This window comes from Ailuropoda melanoleuca, chromosome 6, assembly GCF_002007445.2.
Source record: "Ailuropoda melanoleuca isolate Jingjing chromosome 6, ASM200744v2, whole genome shotgun sequence".
Taxonomy (NCBI): domain Eukaryota; kingdom Metazoa; phylum Chordata; class Mammalia; order Carnivora; family Ursidae; genus Ailuropoda; species Ailuropoda melanoleuca.
Genome location: NC_048223.1, coordinates 72,741,256 through 72,756,681, shown reverse-complemented (window position 1 = coordinate 72,756,681; position 15,426 = coordinate 72,741,256). Strand labels below are relative to the sequence as shown.

At 44.1% G+C, this 15,426-nt stretch overlaps 1 protein-coding gene across 7 annotated transcripts in view; it reads right to left on the bottom strand.

The window, feature by feature from the left end:
• Positions 1 to 6,512, bottom strand: part of TET1 (tet methylcytosine dioxygenase 1) — a 131,810-nt gene extending 125,298 nt beyond the window's left edge. For 5 of the 7 annotated variants that reach the window (XM_034662603.1, XM_034662602.1, XM_034662601.1 and 2 more), the window contains exon 1: positions 6,268 to 6,512. The gene's annotated coding sequence lies outside the window, so the exon portion shown is untranslated. The remainder of the gene's footprint in view (positions 1 to 6,267) is intronic. The other 2 variants (XM_034662606.1, XM_002913735.4) reach the window with 1 other exon arrangement.
• Positions 6,513 to 15,426: the final 8,914 nt, after the last annotated feature.

Sequence of the window (15,426 nt, the reverse complement as noted above, 5' to 3'; positions counted from 1 at the left end):
CCCAGGCGCCCCTGAGCAACCCGTTCTTGATCTGGGTCAGCTTGGGTCCTGATCTCAGGTGGGGGGGGAGTCTGACCAGGATTCTCTCTCCCTTCCCCCCCTGCCCCCCCCCCCCGACTCAGGTTCACTCGGTCTCTCTCAAATAAATAGGGGCACCTGGGTGGCTCAGTCGGTTAAGCATCTGACTTCAGCTCAGGTAGTGATCGAGGGTCCTGGAATCAAGGCCCGCCCCCTACCCCTGCTGCTGGCCTGCCAGAACTCCACACTCAGCCAGAAATTGGCTTCTTCCTCTCCCTCTGCCCCTGCCCCTCCCCCTCCCCATTCGTGCGCAGGCTCGCTCTCTCTCACTCTCTCAAATAAAGTTCTTTTTAAAGTAATAAATAAATAAATAAAATCTTTTTAAAAGTGTCCTTTCTTTAAAAAAGTAATAAAAGTCCTTTTTGTGAAAAGGTAGTGATAGGTTTATTTTATACCATTATTACTTGGCAAGTAAAAACTTGACAGCCCTCCATCATTCGCAAATTGTGCATTTGTTTTTCTTGTACTAACCTGATCCAGGTAATCCTAGGATGCACTGGTTAGTTTAGTAGCTAGAGATGTGTCCATCAGAAAGCTGTGAGTTTGAATCTGTGATCACCAGCTATGTCCTTCCAGAACCTATTTAACACAGTTTCTACATCTGAAATGAGGTTGTTTAGAGGTATCACTGGGCTCCTACAGGGAAAGCCTGGAGGCTTCCTATTGATATCTGAGGTTGTGTGGGGGGGGGGTAAGGTAAGGACTTTGGAAGTTGGCAGATTTGGGTTCACTTTCCAGCTCAGAAACTTACTAGTCATGTGATTCTGATATATTCCTCAGTCTCTCTATACTTCAGTTTCCTTATGTGTAATAGAATAGGAAGCATAATAGTACTGACCTCATTGGGTTACCATGAGAATAAATGCGATGACGTGTGTAAACACTTAGCACAGGGCTGGCATATAATAGGTGTTTAATAATAAATGTGAGCTAAAAAATAAAGGCTGCTTATACTTCCAAAATACAAAAAAATAACAAGAGAAAATAAGTTGAAGGGTGGTTATCATTATTATAGAACCAGTTTAGCCCACAGTCTGCCATATCCTGCAAAACAAGATCTAGTTCTTTTGTTTCTGTTATCACCTAACACACTGTAAGCCAGGCACTATAATAAAAGATCCTAGAGCACAAAGATTTAGAGTCAAAGCATTGTGCCTTTAAGACAGACTTTTTAAATAGACATTAGTGATAACATTAACCACAAGAAAAATAAGTTTGATAAATCTGTGTTAAACACAAACACTAGACTAGAGAATACTTCACTTGAGTTCTTGGCATCTAAGCTCTCTGCCTTCCCCCTTTTCTTAAAAAAAGAAAAAAAAAGTTTTTGGCTTGCACTAACTTTTTGGCTATGAAAAACTGTAGGATATTTTCTCCAAAGACCACTGCTTTTTGTACCAGTATTTTTAGAAAACAAAAGACATTCCAATTCTAATCTCCAGAAAGTCAGCAGTCTTTATAAGGATGTTTCTTTCAGATAGCAAAAAGCAATCCTTTCCATTCTTTAGAAATTCAACAATATCAGTATAAGCTTGCTTTATCTCTTGTATCAAGATTACATTGTTCAAAAATTATTAGGAGCATATAATCTAGGTATTGCAATCAGCCACAAAAATTAAAATTCACATATGTAGGCAAGTAATCTGGATATGCCAGAAGGTGTCATGGGATCTGCCTGTGAAAGTAGTTTATAAATTGATCTCTGTCTCGTATATTCTTTTATATTTTTAAATTAAAGTGCTTTAGAAATTCAGACTTGTAATTAAGATAATGTTTACCATTCAAACCTTATCTCCTGAAAAAGAGCCTGCCAAGGAAATGGAAAAGGTATGAGCAACATGGATTGGGAAGATGTGGCCTCTTTAAATGGTAACAGCCTTTTTATGAGATCGTGAAAGAGGCCAATGACCCCTGAAAAACCCAACTGCAGGGGAGAAACCACTGGGTACCACCCAGCTAAAGAAACAGACAATCAGGAACAAAATAAGGGCTCCCACAAGATCCTAATTTTATCACCCTTGGCTCCACTGATGAAATGTGACCTTCTTTTGTGATAAACTAAGTTATCCCCAGGGCTGAACTCTGGGAGGAGAGGCAGAAGGTTTTTTTTGTTTTGTTTTGTTTTGTTTTTTAAATATTTGTGGGGTAAAAAAAACAATGTAGTCCATTCTATTAAATAGGTACATACTTAAATATGGAATTATCCCCACAGATCTCCTGATATTTATTTTCCTTATTAATCTGTAAACATTGTTAAATGCTCCATTTCCCCTTTTTTGGGTGTTTTTATTTATTGTAGAGTACTTAAGTCATACAAAAAGGTATATTTACAATTGAAAATTAATTCTACTTCCATTTATCATTTTTTTCCATTTTTCATTTCCGATGAATACTGACATTTCAATATTTCTCAAAATCGGTTTTATTCTACCCTAGAATATATCCAAGAGTCTGAGTGCTACAGAGATAGCTGTAGGATAACATGAACAAAGCTGAAAGTAAGAGACTAGTGTTGCTGTTATTAAACATATACCATAGGACATAATTATTTGCAATTAATTGATACTATTGTGTGGGTTCTTATTTCCCTGAAAGAGAAAACAAAATGAACCAAAGAAAAAAAAAATCCAATCACTGTGGGATGCAAAACTTTAGTTAGCAAGACTTTTCACCAGAGGGCACCAAAAATAAAAATTATTTTTCCTAAAATGTCCTTGTGATATAGGGGACTAGAGCATATGTGATCCAAACATTAAAAGCTAGGAGATAAGAGCCCAACATATAATTTGAACCTGAAAAGACACGTTGCCAGCCTAAAGTAGAGAATATAAAGCTAAAGACAGAAGACAGAAGTGGCAGGAGCAGGCCCCAGGGTGAATATGGTAAACAGTGCCTGTGTAAGGATCTGCTAATTATTCACAAGTAACTTAAAACTTACCTAACCAAATTGGTCAACAAATAGGATCAGTATTTGTTGTATCAGTATTATCTGAGCTTACTAAGTAGTCAACCTTTCCCTACAGAAGGCCTTTTTTGTAATTATTGAAGTAATCCCCTTGCCTAGAAAATGAAAGGCTGACTTCATAAACTTTATCCGTTGTCTGTAAAGGACGATGTTGACAGCACCACGTCAGAAAATCCTCTCCCATCTACATCCCTCCTCCTTCTGGATCTTCCGAAGTCCCCTGGGCAGGAAGTGGCTGAACTGATGTAACCAGACAGCCCGCATGTCAATTTAAAATTATACTGCAACCCTTCCCACTACCAGCAGTGGCCAAAAAAGTGGTGAGTATTCTCATCCGTAGGGCTCGAGGCAAAAGAGGCTCTGATTTCATGGTCACTCCGTTCAGCCTACTGCACTTGACTGAGAAATAGAAGATGTAAAACATTTCTTTTAAAAGACACCACCTGACTTAGTTTCGTCCAGCAACTAAGTTCTACATCTAAAGGAAGAGGAGGTGGGCGGGCTGGTTGCAGTTCCTAGATAGTCTTCTACCACAGGAAGTGTGAGAACCCTGTGCAAAAGGAAAGGCTGTTCAAGGAAACTCACTAGAATACCAGCAGATTTAGTCAAAGGCTCCTTCCATATGTAAAACACCCCTGCTGCCCTGCAGAGAGCCAAGGGAAAAAAAGCCTAAGAGGGCCACAGAAAAGGGAAGGGAGAAGTTAAAATGGAGATAGACTGGCTCTTCCAAAAACAAGAAAAACATAAAATACCAGTGGAATAGTAAAAAGCCTAAGGAAGAAAAGTCTAAACGGGAGAAGGGGAGCAAAAGACAGAGGAAGAGGAAGAAATTTACAGTAATAAAGGGAGAATGTAAAAAAGATAACTGGGATCAAAATGATGAAGACTCAAAGAAGACAGACCTAGAGCGGAAAAAAGAAATTTAAGTGTGCAGGGAAAGAAAGATAGATGCAAAGAGAGCGTGGGGGAGGGGATGGACAAACCAGATAAAGAAGACTGGAGAGGGAAGAGAAACAAAGAGCAGGAACAGTGGTGATCCAAACCTCCGATGCATCAATTCTGGAAAACCAGAGCTGAGTATGATAGTTAACTCTCATTAAAACGGTAAGTGGTAGTTGAAGAATTGTAAATCTCAGCTACTAATCTTTGCAAAGAAAAAGGGACAGTGTGTGCCAGTAACTCCCCTATATCTTGATTCTGAAGTTTAGCTGAAATCATAACATGGCTTTAAACACTGTCAGAGGCTACCAACCAACCTATTTAAGATCCCTTAATTGGGGAGGGAAAGGAAGGTTTTAACCAGCGTAACCTAAAACCGATTAAAATCAGGAAACACACCCAAAATCACAGCACCGAAGTCTTTTAGTTCTTGGAAACTATACAGACTAACCTCCAACATTTCCTTATCTATGCACCTACCTGCGTGTACCACCCTTGATTAACTGTTGTCATAAATTCCTGATATGCTCTAAATTACACTTGCCCTAACTGGTTAATAATTTATATAAATATATATATATATATTTGCATACATACATGTATGTGTGTGTTTGACATCCTGAGGCCTAAAGAAGCCACCGTCTTTATTTTACTAAGTTTATTTTACTAAATATTGTTGGGAGGAGGACAAGGGCAAGTGAGCACATTTCGGTTCAGGGCCGACCCGAGGCTGCTGCCCTACAGCGCCGCCCTTCAACCCATCCCGGAGCGGCGCGCGGCGCACCCCGCGGACACTAAATTGTGCACCTCATCTTTCACTCGCTTCAAATCTCGAAACACTTACGCTTTATTTCTTCACAAACTGTCCATTCCCATGTATTGTGCAGCTCATTTGGTACCGGAGAGCGGAACCGGGGAGAAATGGCACATCAGCGACCGATGCAAAATGGTTAATTTGGGAAAAGGACGAGTTGGGGGCGGCAGAAAGACTCCTAGTTCAAGCAATATTTGTTCTCTTGGTAACACATTCATTTTTATTGGGTCAGAAATGCTCAATTTGGGTTCCCCATTCATGTGGAAAGGGTACTGGGGCCGACCGGCAACTTCCTGGCCACTTTTTTTGGAACTGTATGGACTGCATACAGCCCTTCCAGAAGCTCAGTAGGGGGTCTGGGTGAGAGGGAGGAAGGGGAAGGGAGGAAGAGGAGAGAGAGGGAGAGGAGAGAGATCTAGCCCCTTCCCTCCCCGACACGTGAAGTGCTGGCGCCCCCCGCCGCAGGCTCCGGCCGGAATCCTGCCCCTCCCCGGGTCCGCAGCACCCAGCTCTGCGCACCTCCCAGCTCCCGGATCCCGCCAGCGGGACTGACGCGCGGCAACGCCGGCGCGCTCGGCGACCTGGTGGCGCTCAGAAAGAGGTTTTAAAAAGCCATTTTGACAGAACAGTAATTCTATTCCCCATTCCCTTCTTCGCCGATTGGTATAAAACTCCGGGTCACCTCAGGTCAGACTCCCCTGCTACCTCCACTCTAAAAGTTCATCCTTGGAGTCCCCTCCCCGACATGCTCAGGGAGGGAAGTGCCAAATGTTTCCCAACGGATCCGTCTCCCACACCAGCATGGGGGAGGGAGAAAATCTGTTTGAGGGTGGGCTTGATTATACGGCAGGACGGGCTCCCCACCCGCAACTTGCCCTAACTCTTACTTCTCGTCTTGAGGTGCTGGACTTCCAACTCTCCTAAGAGGCGCCTGGGTCGCCGGCACCTTCAGGGATCCCCGAAGGCACACTCGCCCTCCCCCAGCCCGGGTTGCAGCTGCGCCCGAGGTCCAAGCCCACGGCGCCCCCGCCCCCGCTCCCCCCCATCCAGCGCCGCAGCTGGGCCTCGGGGGCAGGCGGCCTCGTCCTCCGGCCGGGGGCATTGTTTACCACCCGCAACAAAAGCTCCCCACGCCGCCCAGGGCAGGGGGTCGCCGCGGGGAGTGGGCCCACCCCTGTGGACCCCGAGGACCCGCGGACGCCCGGCTCTGGCCCTCATCCCAGCTCAGCCGAGTACCGCCCTTCGCACCCCCTTCCGGCCTCGGCGCGAGGGTCCCCACACCCCTGCCCTCTGCCCCGGCCCCAGCTCACCACTGGCCCGCTCAGGCTCGGAGGGCAGCGCGCGTGCCCCCGGCTCCAAGCCCGCACCAGCCCTCGGGCAAACTTTCCAACTCGCGCTGGTCGCCACAACTTGGGAGCCCAGGGCCCCGGCGGGCGCGAGGAGCGGGAGCGGGCCCAGGGCGGACACCTACCGGCTGCCTGGCAGGGTCAGGGCCCGAGCCCCCGGGGTGGGCGGCAGCTTCCCAAAGGTCCACAGAGGAGAGGCAGGTAGAGTTGCATGACTGGGGCGGGGCAGGGGGTTGTCCCAGGGGGCAGACCCGGGAGCCGAGGGGCCGGCGGCTGCGCGCACAAAGCCGTGCGGGAACGGATTGCGCTGCCACTCCCCGCCAGGTCAGCCCCCCGGAGCAGAAGTGTCTCCCCAGGACAGACCTCAGGGAGTGAAGCAAGGGCTCTGCCTTTGCTGGACCCTGCACCACTGAGCTAGAGTCAAAACGCGCGCTGGATTTCCCCAAACTGGAGCTGGACTCCCCTCTCGACCCTTACCCCTCCCCTTCGCCCTCCTCTCTCATAACACCTTTTTTTTTTTTTTTAAGGTCAAAAGAGAGTATTGGACCGGAAGAGAGGTGTCAAGGTTTTCTTGTCATTATCTTTTTTTCGGAGGGGCTCGGGCTGAGAGACAAATTTTAGGGTTTCTAAATTGAATGTTTATAGACAGATCAAGGGAATGCCCAATCAGAGATGACACAATTGAGCAGTATCTGGGTTGCAGATGATGGTGAACTGCCCTCAACACCAAAGAGAGGCCAGAGGAGGGTTGTGTTCCCTTGACTCCACACTTGATGTCTGAAAAGGTCATCATTACATTTTTGTTAGCTATTTGGCCCTTGTACATTAAGGGTGGTCATATTCACTTTATGGATGGAGCAATGAAGGCACCAGAAGAAGTAAGTTTTGAGCATTAGAAGGATTAACCAGTGGCATTACCCCAAATTAAGACCAAATGGTGCATTGGAATTTCTCCCTAAATGTTTGATGGCTATTGCTTCTTCCAGCAGTCAGTCATGACACAGACAAGGGAATCCAGATCTTTCATGGGCTCACACTGATAAGGAAAATGGTGTTCGTGGAACTATCATTCCTCCCACGTCAAAACTTCAGCTGTAGAGAAAGACTCATCCTATCATTACCTTCAACACCATTCTACCCCCATTCTGCACATAATTTTTATTCTTTGGTATACTTGCTTTAATAAGCATAACCAGATTGTTCTCTTGAGAAAGATTCCTAAACTTTCAACCTTTCTCATGGATTGATTCATTCAAATTTATACTTGAGCTAGGATATAGATGATGATATACAGAGATGAATAAAACTTGCCTCTTAAACAGGAGGAACACAAATCCTGGTTGGTAAGCCAAACAAACTAATGACCGCCTTACAGTGTTTCCAGGGCTACAGCCAGATAAATAGTTGGAGAAAGTAAAAAATGTGGCATTTGAAATAAACCTTATCTGCAATAATGGACTTTTCTCAATGTTTCCAAAAGCCTAATTATTAATACCTTGTCAGAAACAATTTCCTAGGACCTAGATGAAAAGAATGTTGGGAGAGTTTGACTCATAACTTGATCTCCATAAAAAAATTAAAAAAAATAAAAAAAGAGCATTGTAAAAAGAACAGGGACACTTGGGTGGCTCAGTCAGTTAAGGATCTGCCCTCAGCTCAGGTCATGATCCCAGGGTCCTGGGATGGAGCCCTAGGTCAGGCTCCCTGCTCAGTGGGGAGCCTGCTTTTCCCTCTCCCTCTGCTGCTCGCCCTGCTTGTGCTGTCTCTCTCTCTCTGTCAAATAAATAAATAAAATCTTTTTAAAAATAAATTTAAAAAAAAGAAAAAAGAAAAAAGGTGAAAAGATTATCATGAAATAGCAATATCCTGGCATTTGTCAATTAACTGAAATGATTAACTTTAAAAAGTATTGAAATGGGAAAATCACATAAAGATGTAGAAAAATGTCCATGGTGGGAAACCTGGGTGGCTCAGTTTTTAAGCATCTGCCTGTGGCTCAGTCATGAACCCAGGGTCGTGGGATCGAGCCCCACATCAGGCTCCTTGCTCGGCGGGAGGCTGCTTCTCCCTCTGCCTGCTGTTCTCTCTGCTTATACTCTCTCTCTCTGACAAGTAAATAAATAAAATCTTTTAAAAAAATGTCCATGGTAACGCTCATTCCCTTCATTCCCTAAATGTTAGTTGAATGCATACTATGTGCCAGGCACAGTTCTGAACTTTGGGAAAACAACAGTAGCAGAATGAAACCTCTGTCCTTGTGGAGCTTACGTTCCATCATAGAGCGGGGATGGGCTGAAAATAAAGAAGGCAAATAAACAGAATATATATAGTGTGTCAGATGGTGATGGTTAGAGGGAGAGGGAGAAAAACAGGGAAGGGGACAGGGAGTGCTGGGGAAAGTTGCAATTTTAAAGATTTTATTTATCTATTTGAGAGACAGAGCCAGGGGTGGGGGTGATGGGGGAGAGGCAGAGGGACAGGGAGAAGCAGACTTCCTGCTGAGCAGGGAGTCTGATGTAGGACTCGATCCCAGGACTCTGGGATCATGACCTGAGCTGAAGGCAGACACTTAACTGACTGAGCCATCCAGGTGCCCCAAAAGTTGCAATTTCAAATACAGCAATGAGCTCATTGACTAGATCTGAAAAAGATAAGGGAGGGAGCTGGAGGAGATTTTATGTGTGGGAAAAAGCAAGTGCAAAGGCCCTGCAGATGAGATTGTGTTTGTGGCAACACAAAAATTTCACTGCATTTCACAACAGTGTAACATTGGAAACTCTATATGCCAAAAAAAGTATAGATCACTCCCATTGGCCAAGTCTGGGACAACTCTGAATTTGGAAAAGAGGTTTCATTTGGAAAAACAAATTTGAGGGTCATCAGCATGTAGATGATATTTATTAATTATTTATTTATTTACCCAACACAGGGCTTGAACTCACAACTGTGAGATCAAGACCTGAGCTGAGATCAAGAATTAGACACTTAACCAATGGAGCCGCCCAGGCACCTCCACATGCACATGGTATTTACATCCACCTTGGTATCTGAGTCTTAAACATCTCGCCAACCATCATCAGGTCCATCTGGAACTATCAGAAAAGGGGTCTGATATTTATAACAGAAACTAAAAGGCTGAGCAACTCATGAGGAGCTAGTCAATAACATAGTGTCTAGGGGCGCCTGGGTGGCACAGCGGTTAAGCGTCTGCCTTCGGCTCAGGGCACGATCCCAGCGTTCTGGGATCGAGCCCCACATCAGGCTCCTCCGCTATGAGCCTGCTTCTTCCTCTCCCACTCCCCCTGCTTGTGTTCCCTCTCTCGCTGGCTGTCTCTATCTCTGTCAAATAAATAAATAAAATCTTAAAAAAAAAAAAAATAACATAGTGTCTACTATGTTAAGGAGAAGAAAAGAAAGTGATCCCAGGACCCTGGAATCATGCCCTGAGCTGAAGGTAGAGGCTTAACTGACTGAGCCACCCAGGTGCCTCAAGATATAACTAATTTCATCTTGGCTGCCCTGCTTACTAATTTACCTTAGGCAGTGCCCTGGGAAAAAATGCATATACTCTCCTCAAACATACACACAAATACACATACACACATTCACACACACATACATCCACACACAGCTTCTTTCCTAAAGAATATAATCTTGATTGGCAAAAATTTTTAAATTTGGCAATATTGTCTCTTCAACAAATGGTGTTGGGAAAACTGGGGACAGCAACATGCAAAAGAATGAACCTGGACCACTTTCTTACACTATACTCAAAAATGAACTCAAAATGAATTAAAGACTTAAATGTGAGACCTGAAACATAAAAATCCTAGAAGAGAGCACAGGCAGCAGTTTCTCTGAAATTGGCTATAGCAACCTTTTTTTTGGATATGTCTTCTGAGGTAAGGGAAACAAAAGTAAAAATAAATTATTGGGACTACATCAAAATAAAAAGCTCTGAGGCACCAGGCTGACTAAGTTGGCAAAGCATGTGACTCTTGATCTCGGGGTCATGAATTCATACCCCACACTGGGCATGGAGCCTACTTTAAAAAAATAAATAAATAAATAAAAGTAAAAATAATTTTTTAAAAATCAACTAAACTAAAAGACGACCTACTAACTGGAAGAAGATATTTGCAAACGACATATGCAATAAAGGGTTAGTATCCAAAATACGTAAAGAACTGATACAACTCAACACCGAAAAACCCAAATAATAGTGAAAACATGTACAGAAGACATGAACACACATTTCTCCAAAGAAGATATACAGATAGCCAACAGACACATGAAAACATGTTCAACATCAGTCATCATCAGGGAAATGCAAATCAAAACCACAATGAAAGGGGCGACTGGGTGGCTCAGTTGTTAAGCATCTGCCTTTGGCTCAGGGCGTGATCCCAGCATCCTGGGATCGAGCCCTGCATCAGGCTCCCTCCTCTGCTGGGAGCCTGATTCTTTCCCACTCCCCTTGCTTGTGTTCCCTCTCTCGCTGGCTCTCTCTCTCTGTCAAATAAATAAATAAAGTCTAAAATAAAATAAAATAAAAACACAATGAGATATCATCTCACATCTGTCAGAATGGCTAAAATAAAAAAAACACAAGAAACAACAAGTGTTGGCGAGGATGTGGAGAAAAAGGAACCCTCTTGCACTATTGGTAGAAATGCCAACTGGTGCAGCCACTGAGGAAAATAGTATGGAGTTTCCTCAAAAAATTAAAAATAGAATTACCATATGATCCAGTTAATTCCACTACTGGATATTTACCCAAAGAATTTGAAAACACTAATTTGTAAAGATGCATGCACTCCTATGTTTATTGCATCATTTACAACAGGCAAATTATGGAAACAGCCTGTGTTCATTGATAGAAGAATGGATAAAGGGGGCACCTGGGTGGCACAGCGGTTAAGCGTCTGCCTTCGGCTCAGGGCATGATCCCAGCGTTGTGGGATCGAGCCCCACATCAGGCTCCTCCGCTATGAGCCTGCTTCTTCCTCTCCCACTCCCCCTGCTTGTGTTCCCTATCTCGCTGGCTGTCTCTCTGTCTAATAAATAAATGAAATCTTTAAAAAAAAAAAAAAAGAATGGATAAAGAAGGGGTGCCTGGGTGGCTCAGTTTATTAAGTGTCTGCCTTCAGGTCAGGTCATGATCCCAAGGTCCTGGGACAAGCCCCACATTGGGGGTTCCCTGATCAGTGGGGAGTCTGCTTCTCCCTCTCCCTTTGCCCCTCTCCCTGCTTATGTGTGCTCTCTCTCTCAAATAAATAAAATCTTGAAACAATTTTTAAAAAATGGATAAAGAAGATATGATACACACACACATACACACACACACAGACACACACACCCACTGAAATATTACTCAGCCATAATAAAGAATGAAATCTTGCCATTTGCAATAGCATGGATGGATCTACAGAGTATAATGCTAAGTGAAATAAGTCACACAGAGAAAGACAAATACCATATGATTTGACTCATGTGTGGAATTTAAGAAACAAAATAAGTGAGCTAAGGTTAAAAAAAAGACAGAGACAGGCACCTGGGTGGCTCAGTTGTTAAGCAGCTGCCTCCAGCTCAGGTCGTGATCCCAGGGTCCTGGGATCCAGCCCCACATCAGGCTGCCTGCTCAGTGGGAAGCCTGCTGCTCCCTCCCCCACTCCCTCTGCTGGTGTTCCCTCTCTCACTGTGTCTCTCTGTCCAATAAATAAATAAAATCTTAAAAAAAAAAAAAAAGGACAGAGAGAGAAACCAAGAAACAGACTCTGAACTATAGAGAACTGGTGGTTACCAGAGGGGAGGTGGTGGAGGGAATGGGTGAAGTACATGATGGGGATTGAAGGGTACACCCATCGTGATGAGCACGGAGTAACGGATAGAATTGTTGAATCACTACATTGTACACCTGAAACTAATACAACACTGTTAACTACAGAGGAATTAAAATAAAAATAAAATAAAACAAGAATTTGGCAATACTGTACTAGTATTGGTGAGGACATCTTATACATTCCTGGTACTACAAATGGCATAACAGCTAAGGAAGACAAGCTAAGTACTCTTTATTAGGAGATCAGGGAGGGATGAACGGAAGGATGGATAGATAGATAGATAGATGATATAATAGCGGGTGGGAGAGAGTTAATTGCCTCTTGGTGATCTAGGACAGCACAATTTGCATGATACTAGAAGATAACAGGGGAGGCTGGGCATGATCAATGTGCAGTAACAGCTTAGTATGGAAAAAGATCTAAGCTGTTGGCCTGCCTGGGTGGCTCAGTCAGTTAAGATGCCAACTCTGGATGTCAGCTCAGGTCATGATCTCAGGGTCCTGGGATCCCCTGAATTGGGCTCTGTGCTCAGTAGGGAGAGGATTCTCTCTTCCTCTCCTCCCTGCTCATGCTTACCTGCTTGCGCGCTCTCTCTCTCTCAAATAACTAAACCTTAAAAAAAAAAAAAATTGAAAAACATCTATGCTGTCAATTCTGCCAGGAGTTCAAGAGAGCAAGAAAAACTTAGAGCAGAAAAGACTCAAGGGAATTACCAGAGAATTTGCACTGAGCAAGTTTGCAGGAATTTAGGGCATTTGTGGGTCAATTTAATGGCAGACACAGACCTAAAACCTTTTTCTCACTCAAGTTTCTAAATTGAATTCAAAGATTGTCAAGAATACACAGCATGTGTTCAACACATGGTAGGTACAAACCAAAAGACATTTCCGTGAAGAAGGTGGGAGAGAGGAAATCAAATTGGTATTCTGAAGGGAAAAAAAAAATTGATATTGCCAGAATTGTTTTGAAAGGAAGTAGAATTGGCATGTCTTCACAGTAATCGTAAAGCATGAAGACATATTCTAGTTATAATGATGAAACAAGGTCTTTCATATTATAAACAACTTTCAAAAGGACCAAACTTCAAATGGAGAACTATCTGAATGTGGTCTAAGGGAGCCTGCTTTGGTGCAAGCTCCTTCCCTACTTCTAATGACAAGATTAGGCCATTTTCTCTTTTTAAGCCTTGTCCAGCAATTTCATTGGTAAATTTTTCTTTCTCTCTCTTTTTTTAAAAGATTTTATTTATTTATTAGACAGAGATAGAGACGGCCAGTGAGAGAGGGAACACAGCAGGGGAGTGGGGGAGGAAGAAGCAGGCTCATAGCAGAGGAGCCTGATGCGGGGCTCGATCCCATTACGCCGGGATCACGCCCTGAGCCGAAGGCAGATGCCTAACCACTGTGCCACCCAGGTGCCCCTCATTGGTAAATTTTTCAATCTACTAATTCAATTGTTCCCTTAACGTCTCCCCAACTCAACTTGGAAGCATCCCCACTTGACCTCTATATTCCCATCATCCATTTTCTCTACTGCTTGCAAAAGCAGAATTCTCTTAGAGCCTTAGCCAGCTTCAAAATCTTAAGACCTAAATCTGCCTGAAGTCTTTATTGCTCCTCAGTACTCCCTGTTTGGGGAGATTTTTAGCCTCTTTCTGCCATGGGACCTGTTCTGAGCCTTCATTTTCCTCACCACCAAAGCTGCCCATAGCCGAAGCTGTCAAGTGGGGCCCTCAAGCAATCAATACATTTCTTTCTTTCTTTCTTTCTTTCTTTCTTTCTTTCTTTCTTTCTTTCTTTCTTTCTTTCTTCTTTCTTTCTTTCTTTCTTTCTCTCTCTCTCTCTCTCTTTCTTTTTCCTTTTGTTTAGATTTTATTTTTTTATTTGACAGAGAGCATGAGAGAGCACAAGCAGGGGAAGCCGCAGAGGGAATGGGAGAAGCAGGCTCCCCGCCAAGCAGAGCCCCTGATGTGGGACTTGATCTCAAGACCCTAGGATCACGACCCAAGCCGAAGGCAGAAGCCCAGCCAACTGAGCCATCCAAGCAATAGATTTCTTCCTTACCTTTCCCACCCTTCCTCAGCAGTACTATTTCCTTTGCTGAAGTTTCTTCCCTGTTACACGGCTGCTCCGTAACTTTTGTCCTGGAGCCCATAGTGTCCATGCTATTTTATTTAAGCTGTTTTTTCTATTTTAAGGGAGCTTCTTCTAGCATCTCAGTCTCTCCTTCAATGTTCCGTCTTCTCTGCCTTCTAGAGGTCTTTTTGTTCAGCACGCCCAGGTCACCCCTTTACCTGAACTTGCTCTCCCATCTAACTTAAGCCCCATTTCTCTCTGTGACAGATTCTATTTCTTGCTGTTTCTTGTTCCTATAACATCTATTTCTTCCTGAACCTGATGACCCACTCTCCTGACGTCACACTCCCAAGACAGCTCCATGTTGTTCCCCCCACCCTTACTTTTGACATGCCTCCATCCTGGAATTCTGTGACACGTGTAGGCCATTCCACTTCTTGTCTTACATGTCCCACCAAAAGCCATCACCATCTTCTCTCTCTTCTTCAGAGTTCTCTCGGCACTGCAAGTACTTTAGGACTCCTGGTTCAGCAGAAGACTTCCAGAGCTGAATGCAGCCCAGAATATTTTGCTTTGTAACTCCAGCCCATTATCTCTCACCTCGGAAGCCATGGGCGATGTTCCTGGTCTACTTTCCTTTCATTTTTACCTGAAGCATCCTGGGCCCTGCTCTGTGCTGATGTTTCTCTATGTCACATGTGGTGACCTCCACTTATTAGGCACTTTTTTCTTTTTTAAGATTTTATTTATTTATTTGAGAGAGAGAGCAAGAGAGCCTGAGCAGGGATGAGGGGCAGAGGGAGAAGGAGAAGTCAGCTCCCAGCTGAGCCAGGAGCCCGATGTGTGGATCCCAGGACCCTGGGATCATGACCTGAGCCAAAGGCAGACGCTTAACCCACTGAGCCACCCAGGGGCCCCTGTTAGACACTTTACAAGCAATTGCCTGAATTATTTCTGAAGATTTTCTTCCTCCCCACTGAGAATTCATTCAACGCTATCTTAATTACCTGATGAGTCTCTCCTAACAAACTATTTTCTCTGGCTTTGTGAATATAAGAGATGGAAAGGTTGAGGTGGGTACAGGTCTGCCTGGAATGTCTTCCCTCCTGTTCTGTCTCTCCTGCCTCTATATTACTCTTATTCTTGTCAATCTGGCAAATTTATCCTCATCCCTCAAAACCCAGCTCTCAGAGCTCTTTGTCCGTGAAGCCTCACATGAGGACCCAGGCAGAATTCGGAGTGTCACAGCTCCCTCCACACTGCTTCTGTAGCATTTCCACATCTCTGTCACAGCACCTCTCACACACTCCACTCCACTTACTAAACTGTATGCCCCTCAAGGGGCTTATCTTTCATTTTTATATTC